Source organism: Mesoplodon densirostris, chromosome X, assembly GCF_025265405.1.
Source record: "Mesoplodon densirostris isolate mMesDen1 chromosome X, mMesDen1 primary haplotype, whole genome shotgun sequence".
In the NCBI taxonomy this organism is placed as follows: Eukaryota; Metazoa; Chordata; class Mammalia; order Artiodactyla; family Ziphiidae; genus Mesoplodon; species Mesoplodon densirostris.
In genome coordinates, this window is record NC_082681.1 from 122,847,973 (window position 1) to 122,857,136 (window position 9,164).

The window sequence follows — 9,164 nt, forward strand, 5'->3', positions numbered from 1 at the left end:
ATTATATTAATGTATGAATCAGCTAGAGTTGAAAAAGCAGCACTCTAGTAAGTTTGTGGCTTTATATGTCCAAATGCTTGGTTTTAACACTTGCCATTCCTAGGAGCAAAGGGCTGATCTTTTGCAGGGGCCTTAAATGAGACCCCAGGGAAGCCGTAAGAAGTTAAATCAGTGAGCTTTATCTGTACTCAAGTTAGTTGGCAGTGATGCAAGTGTGCTAGAAAATGCCAGTGCCCCCATATATCTCATCCCACCTGAGTCCATGTATCTGGCTGGCAATTCTGGCTGCTCTTTTACCACTGGGGGCCAGAAGCCATACTGCTACTCAGCCTTCAGCTCTCCCAGCTTACCTGGTGGAAAAGCCCTAGAGGCTCAGGGTTGTGGTGGAATCGCCTTCACGATCGGACCCCTCAGCCCACCTGCACCAGGAGCTGCTGCCTTGGAACCCAGAAACTCACTGCTGTTCGTTGGAGACAACCGGGCCCTAACTGAGGCTCCAGGGATGATGATCTCAAGTAACTGGAATGGAGGTGTCGATTTTCACTATCTGGTTTGTAAATTTTTGTGAAGAGACTATCATGCCGTGTTAGCGCGGGTTACCTGTGAACTTAATTATCTCTGCTCTAGTTTTCTCTCTCAGTCCCATTCTTCATCTTTCTGTAGGCAGCAGGATTCTGCAACTTGAGCTCTAAAGCCCTCTGGGTACATTGAGCATGTGCTTTTCTGTCTTTTGTCTACGTGATTTCTTAGTTGTTGGAGAGTCTTATGGTACATGATTCAGAATAGAACTTCCCAGACTTTTAAATTGGGACTCCCTCTGTAAACATGAAAAAACCATGCCCTTCTGTAATATTAGAAATTAAAAATTAAACATCATGACGAGCAACAGTGATTCTGGGAGGAAAAGTGCTGCTTTTTCAAGCTACATAAGGGACTGTACTCACAGTTGGTTGAGTAAATGAAGTATGTTCAGATTTCTGGGGCTGTTTCCACACTGTGATGCTAGGACTTGCTTATATTTTTAAGTGCTCTGACGTTGATCCAGGGAGTGCAGAGAGCTCTCAGGGAGGACATGTAAGCCAGGGCCCACCTTCAGAACGCATGGTGGACAGTTTGCGTCTCATCCCTCCTGACGTTTCCCCTGTTTTGTCCAGCATTTGGATGAAATTGAACCCTGAAAGCAGCTCTCCACAATGATCGCATACTAAGACCAAGCTTGCCCACTGTCCCTGCTGTACAAGAGGCAACAGCAAAAAGACTTTATTGTATCATTCAGTCTTTGACATAAGGAAGCAAAATTAAAGGGCAGATACTGGTATAAATCAAAAGGCATTATTGGGGGCTTCCCTGGTGGCACAGTGGTTGAGAGTCCGCCTGCCGATGCAGGGGATACAGGTTCGTGCCCCGGTCCGGGAAGATCCCACATGCCGCGGAGCGGCTGGACCCGTGAGCCATGGCCGCTGAGCCTGCGTGTCCGGAGCCTGTGCTCCGCAGCGGGAGAGGCCACAGCAGTGAGAGGCCCGCGTACCACAAAAAAAAAAAAAAAGGCATTATTGATAGACATTAGATTCAAAGAGAAAATTCACTGTTAAGAATCCATGGAGCTTTCACAAAACTGAGTATATACTAAGCTACATAGAACACTCAGAATCACAGCAAACAAAGTTAGTACAGGCTACACTCTGGGACATAAAATTCAGAAGTTAGTGAGATGCTTCTGAAATGCTAACAAGAAATACAATAAGCACCCCTACCTTTGTAGCCACAGCTTCTTTCCTGAACTTTCTCCTTGAGTTCTAGGCCTGGGTATGTGCAAGCCCACAGCATCTCCTCCTCATCACACCTGAATCTTTTCCCACCTTCCTTTGCTGATGTGCCCCTGTCCAGTCCCTGCCTTAACAGCGCCTCACCCAATGTTGCGTCCGGGCACCTGACAGAGTGCCTGCCAGCGTTGGCCTCAGCTCCTCATCGTCCACAGCCCACCGCACCCCTGACGTCACCTGGTCCCAGGCATCCTACCTCTCACGGCTCTCTCTTGTCTGGGCCCCCCAGTCTGTTGTTTCCCGAGTTTGCTGCCAGATGCCACTTCAGAAACGCTAAGTTTCTTTCCTATGAGCACTTCCAGGGCTGACACTTTTATTTATTATTGTATTCCCAGGATTTAGCATACTGTCTCCTACATAATAGATACTTAGATGTTGGTTGACGGAAAAAAACACAAAAGCAAATCTTCTTCTTAAAAACACGGCCGTTTCCAGTACCTCTCCCAGTTTACAAGAAAATCATTTTTATTGATGTTGTACTTCATTAATGCAGTGTGGCTCCCCGCCACCACCATGGAGCAGCTCAGATGTGTCTGAACAGTAATGGGAGATGGCCGATCCAGAGGACTCTCAGGGCAAAGGCAGTTAGGCCCAGAGATTTTGGGCTTGTAGGAGAATTGAAAACATCCCTCATCTTTATGAATATACTGAAAGATTTGTCAGAGACACAAACGAAGTGCTTTCACTAAACCTGTTGGTGTTTTGCATGCGTGTGTGTGTGTGTGTGTGTTTAAGTAGGATTTGAAGATGTAACTGTGAGCTGTAAACCCTTAAGTTTAACAAAGCTGTCCCATGTCCTACTGACAATTTATATCTTGTGTCTGCAAACCTGTTGCTGGGTGGTTCCATTTTTATTGAGCCAGGCTAATATTTTTCTCTCCTATTTAGGAGCCACCTTTTTCATGCTTTGGAGTTGGAATTTAAAAATATAAATATAGAAGGTCAAAGTTGTGCTCGCTGTTGATAGCTCCTGTAAAACACCTGACTCAATGAGCAAATATTAGCTCTATCAACTACTTTTAAAAAAAGCTTTATTGTAGTACATTTCAAGTACATGTGAAGATAAGGATAGTGAAGGGACACCACCCAGCTCCAATAATTATCAGCTCATAACCCATCTTGTTTCATCCACGCTCCCACTCACATCTCCCATTTCCACGTTGTTTTGAAGCAAATGTGATAGATCATTTAATGTATAAATAGGTCAGTATGTATATCTAAAAGATAAACTTATAAAAATGTGACCGTACCATTATCACACTTTAAAAATTAATAATTCATTTCTAACACCATGCTGTAATGAGAGGAACCAGGGCTCCTTGGAGAAATGACCGATTTTAGGACTGGGACGGGGAATATACAAGTTGAGCCTGGAGCATCTTGTAAGTGTCGAAGGATGTGCTCCAAGAAAGCACAACAACGAGAATGTCAAAGGGACACAGGAGCGAACTGAAAGAGCTTCCAGTGGCCAAGAAGTCTGGAACGGTTTGAGCAACAAAATAAAGCAGTATTGGATTATAACCCAAAGCATAACAAATATCCCTGAGTCCATACTGCTGTAAATCAACGATTGAATAAGTAAATAGGGGAGAAGAGAGAAATCTGTGCAGAAGAATCCCAAATTATGTAGACACTCACCCTCAAGGAGGTGGAGCATTACTCCCCACTCCTTAAGTGTGTGCTGTGCAGAGAAGTATGTGCTTCCTTCCAAAGAGGGCAGTATGGAAAGGGGGGAAAAGAGGAACTCTCCAGGGGAGAGACCTGACAAACACCCTCAGCCAGGTGATCAAGGTCAACATCAACAGCGAGAAGTCCTGTTCATAGTATGTACCGTTGATATGATAGCATGAGAGTGGCCCCTTATCGCTGAGGTTTTCCTCCCCAAAACCCATGACACCAGTTTCATCACGAAGAAAATCATCAGACAAATCCCAGTTGGGGAACATTCTGCAACATACCTAACCAGTCCTCCTCCAAACTGTCAAGGTCATCAAAAACAAGGAAAGTCAGAATCTGTCACAGTCTAGAGGAGCCCAAGGAGACATGATGAGTAAACATAATATGGGATCCTGGAACAGAGAAAGGAGAAAAGGAAATGTGAATACAGTGTAGGCTTTAGTTAATAACAATGTACAAATATTGATTCATTAGTTGTGGTGAATGTACCACAATATAAAATACTAATAATGGATGAAAGTGGGTGTGGGTACTGTCTCCACTATCTTAATAACTTTTCTGTAAATTAAAACTGTTGTAAAATTAAAAGTTTATTAAAAAAATTAGCAGTTCCCTTCTATCATCCTACATTCATGCAGTATTCAAATTCCTAATCATCCCCAATATTTCTTTTTTACCATCTGATATCTCCCTGTAATTGCCTGTTAGAAAGCTGTCGAATAGAAATGTAATGCCAGAAGATGGTTGTTGGAGACACTAGTCTGCCATCTTCTCAGTCTGCTGGCTTTCCAAATAAAGTCGTATTCCTTGCCTCAAAAAAAAAAAAAAAAAAAACAGAAATGTAATACCAGCAACATATGTAATTTTAAAATTCCCAATATCCACATAAAATGTAGAAATAATCAGGTAAAATCAATTTAATAATATAGTTTATTTAATCTATGCAAACTATGATCATTTCAACATGTAAGTAATATGAAATTATTAAAGAGATGGTTTACATTCTCTTTGTTTGTGTGCCATCTTTAAAGCCGGATGTGTATTTTGCACTCAGAGCACATCTCATTTCAGCCTGGCCCCATTCACGTGCTCAATAGCCAAGTGTGGCCACAGTATTGAAAGACAGATCAAATGTGGGTCTTTAAGTGTGGTCCTGGACCAGTAGCATCAGCTCCACCTGGGAACTTGTTAGAAACATCAGACATGCTGAATCAGAAGCTAGGAGTGGAACCCCGCAATCTGTGTTTTAACAAGCCCTCCAGGTAGTTCTGGTACACTCAAGTTTGAGAAGCGTTGCTGGGTATTAGAAGACAATTTAAATGCTGGTCTGACGCAACCAATGAGTTACTGGAAATAAAAGGATATATTTCTATCTTCTAGGACAAGAGCCATATGGAAGTTAGAGACAGGATGTTTGCTTTTCTTAAAAAAAGGTTTATTCCTTTTATGGGGAATTAATAGCTGCCAACAATATCTAATACTATTTATAATGGCAATTTTTAGCTAAGAAGTTCTCCTTCGCTTTGAAATTTTAACTGAATTTTGGTTGAACCTTAAGAAATGTTAACCATAAATGTGTAATAACTGCTCTACTACAAAATTTACAAGTCACATTTCCAGCGTTCCTCTTGCCTTGATGAAAATTACTGAAGGTCTTCCTTTATCATCAAAGCTCAAAGACATCTATGCCATGGCATATGGTAAGTAGATTTGAAAACTTTATCATCACTTACTAAGTTACACAAGATTCCTGTTCAAGCTGGTAGACAAAACATAAACTAGATTTAAAGTACTGTATTCAAAACAAAAACAGAGTTTGCATTTTGGAGTAATTAAAATGTAGAGATCTAACACAAAAAAAAAGTGAAAAACACATACAAGAGTACCATTATGTAATTGTTCTGTTTAGCTCTTTTTACTCTAAGCATATAGTCTTATTCAGAGAATGACTGTTGGCTGGTCAAATTTATGCTTAAGACATCCATACTTAATCAGAGGTTTCAGAGACGATAACACCAATCAAGTATTCTGAATTCTTTTATGTTAAATAGGAACATCTTCTCAATCGTACTCTCAAGTCACATCTCATTTATCTTCCTCCTTAAGAACTGCATAGGCTTGTTTTAAATAGTTTAAACACCTGTAATAAACTACAGTTTGCTAAGAGTAGAGGTACTCTGGTTAATGCTCAAAATGGTGTGACCAGAGGAAAAGCAGGCATTATTAAATATGAATGCAGTCCTTACCAACACAAATTGGACCTTTTTTTCTTCAATAAAAAAGCTAGTCCAAAAAGAACTCTTATTCTGTAAAGGTTTATCGTTTCCAAATCACAGTGAAAGGAACTTGAGTAATTTACCAATTTTGTTTTCTACTATGTGCCTTAAAGATACCTCACTAAAAACTGGTATCTGACACAACAGAATGACATATGCAGAATGTAATATTGTCGTGACAGTACAGAGGTTGACTGTTACAGACATATTGAAACTCTGAGTATTAAATGGTTACATCCTAATAATATAGAACATTGGTCCAATAACAAAAATAGAGAACAGCCGCTGGAACTTTATCTCATTCAGTGTTCAGAGATAAAAGGGTTAACCATTCTTTCCATTATTTTCAGCAGATAAGTCCCTTTTTAAATATTTAAATCTGATGGTAACTGAATTCTGGCATTTTTCCAAGCTCCTTTACGAAGAGGATGCTGAAGGCCATCACAATACAGCATGCTGCCACATAAAGGCTCTTCCGTTCACCAATTCTAGCACCCTTCCAAAATATACCCAACAATCCAGCTTTATTTCTGTCCAGGAGGCCGGGTGCCAAGGATCGGATATAAGCACAGGTACATAGAAGCAGCAAGATTACAGTCACCAGACTCTGAAAAATTGAAAATGGCAAACATAGGTCGGCGAAGCCCCAGCCACATCCAGAGAGGATGTTTTTTAATGGAGGAAGTAGGGTTCGGTGGGGATGGGAGAGGGCTTTGTAATCATGAAGAGGAAGAACGTGAAAGAGAAAGGAAGAGGGAGCTACACGGGGAGTGGCATAGTTAGAGGAAGATCCATTCTCCCCTGGCCTTTTGCCTGTAGGAGCATGAGAAGCTGGTTAGCCCAGAGCTGCGGAGCAGCTTGCACGGCCCTTTCGGGGAGCTGCATGGAAGCCAGGTCCCTCTGTGGGAGAAGTCTTCTCAGGATGTGGATTTTCCATCCTCTGCTGCCCCTGTTCCAAGAATGATTAAAAAAAAAAAAAATCCCTGGAGGGATGGGCGTTGCAAGGAAAGGAAAGCACAGAGGGGTAAAAATGCCTCCCTCCTCTCTCCTTCAGTTATTGCATTAGTTAGGATATCGGTTTGGGTACTTTAACAGAGAGACCCCAAATCTCAGGACTCTCAAAAAGATACAAACGTACTCCTGTCTTGTTTCATGTTGGTAGTAGGAGGTGTCCCACATATATCAGGGATCCGCACTCCTCTCATCTTGTTCTGCTTTCCTCAGCATGTGGCTTCCATCTCCTGGCCCAATATGGTTGTTCTAACTCTTGCCATCACATCCATGTTCACATTCAGCCACTCCTAGGCTCTGGGGAGTCTTTTAACTCGGTGGCTGCATGCCCAGTCAAAAGGCTCTTAATCTGAGAAAAGGAGAACTGATTTTGTAGACAACCAGCATTCTTGGTCTCACACACATATTTGATCATCATGCATGTAAAGATGATAGTTGAAGCTTAAGGGATGGGATGAAAAGTATAAGGTAAGAGAACGTGACAAGGACACGTTATATCAGTGGCTTCATAGCATGGGAGGCTGGGAGTGGGCAGACGTGAGGGCTGAGAGCTGTGAAGGACAGGGGGATTTCAGGAGTTAGGAGCAGTTTATGATTTGTGGCCCCTTCAATGAATATGTAAAAACAAGTAAATATTAGAATTTGTTTTCAGTTACCTTGGGCTACTGACCTGTTTCTTTGAAAGCCTCCCCAGGTTAGACTGGACATAATTTTTCATTTCAAAGTTAGAATGGGAACTGTAGAGTGACAGCAAGCGAATCTCAGGGGCATTCTGATATTTCAGGAGCGACTCTAGCAGAAGTGTGAGTGGGGTACAGAGGGGATGAGAAATGCCTCAGAATCACACTGTCACGTCTTTCCTCCAGCAACTGGAGTAATTGGGTAGCCAAAGACGAACACAGGTACCTAAAGGGGTGAAGTAAGCCTTTGGCCAGGGGTGGCGGTTTTCCTTTGGGGTAGGCTGGCCGTGCTCTGGCATTCCAGACAGGGAAAAGGGCCTGGGGTTTCTGGTGTGTAGACAGAGGGCTTGCCCTCAGACACAAGGAGCCCTTCTCTTGATACAGACAAGAAGGAAGGGGAGGGGAGGTGTCTGGAGGAGAACTGGCCCAGAGGGAGAGCTAGGGGCGGGAGGACTGGCTGGGGCGGGATGTACGTGTGAGGCCCTCAGGCTCAGAAAAAGGAGGAGGGCTTGAGCTGCTGCCGGTGGGATTCTAGAGACCAGTAAAGATGGAGACTATTAGACATTGCCATTGGGCCGGGTAGGGGGAGGGTCCAGTTGTCGTCAGCCTCTCTTTGCTGTGGTGTGGGATAATTCATGGAGCTTGAAGAGATGGTTCAGAGGCTTATGAAGCAATCCTCACAGCCTGCAGTGTAATGGGGCAGCAGCCAGTGAGGGCTCAGCCCTGGGAAGCCACGAGAGTCCAGGATGGGGCCGCCCCTCAGGGAAAGGTCAATACACGTACTCCTGTGCATGTTATAAAATAGCACAAAATCTGAAATTTTAACAGAAGAGGATTACATTAAATAGCAGATAATCTTCTATAGTGTTCCCCTGAGCCCCAGTGGAGGATCTCCAGTGCTCCATTGTGGGGAGCCCTGATGCGGGGGTCTCTACAGGCCGCTGGGTGTGCTGGGGCCTAACATCCTCAGGGCAGGCTCCTTCTGGCTTTACCCTGTCCACAAAGGACCCCTTAGTGTTTTCCTGGTCTCTCCTTTTGAAGCACTTTCTTGGTCCCAAAGCATCAGCTTCTTTCCAGGTATGTTACAAAGAGGTCGGAGAGAGAAAGATGTACCCAGGGGACTCAGGGTTAGATTCCCCTCCTCTGCTGATTTCTGTCTGTGGGACTTTGCTAAATTCTCAGAGGCGAGGATCACTACTTCCTTCCAGGGGTGTGAGAAGTCGGGGAGATGGAGGATGGGGAGCAGCTTGACACAATGGGTGCAGGAACTGTCCCTTTATTCCAGCATTGCCTCTCCCTCCACTGCTGCTCCCTCTTCCATATCCTGTTCACAGCTCACTCCTGATACACTGGAGCCCCAGGAAAGCAGCCGTGTGGCCTTGATATTAAGGAAGATTTTAATTCATTCTTAAAGTGAATTTCAACATGGGTCCTGGAGAGCTGAACGAGGCTTGGAACAGGAAGGCCCTTGGGTCAGCTTTGGATGGCTCTCAAGGGCTGTGCTGTGGAAGCTATTAATTATAAACTGGGGGGTGGCGCGGGGTCACACAAGCAGACCTGGATTCTAGATAGATCATTCTGGCAGTTATCGGGGGCGGGGAGGAGAGCTCTCAGCAAAGGGAACCGATCGTCCACGGTGCGCTGTGCCCTCCATGTCATCCCATCCACGTATTGTGCTTGGGGGCGACTCCAGCGAT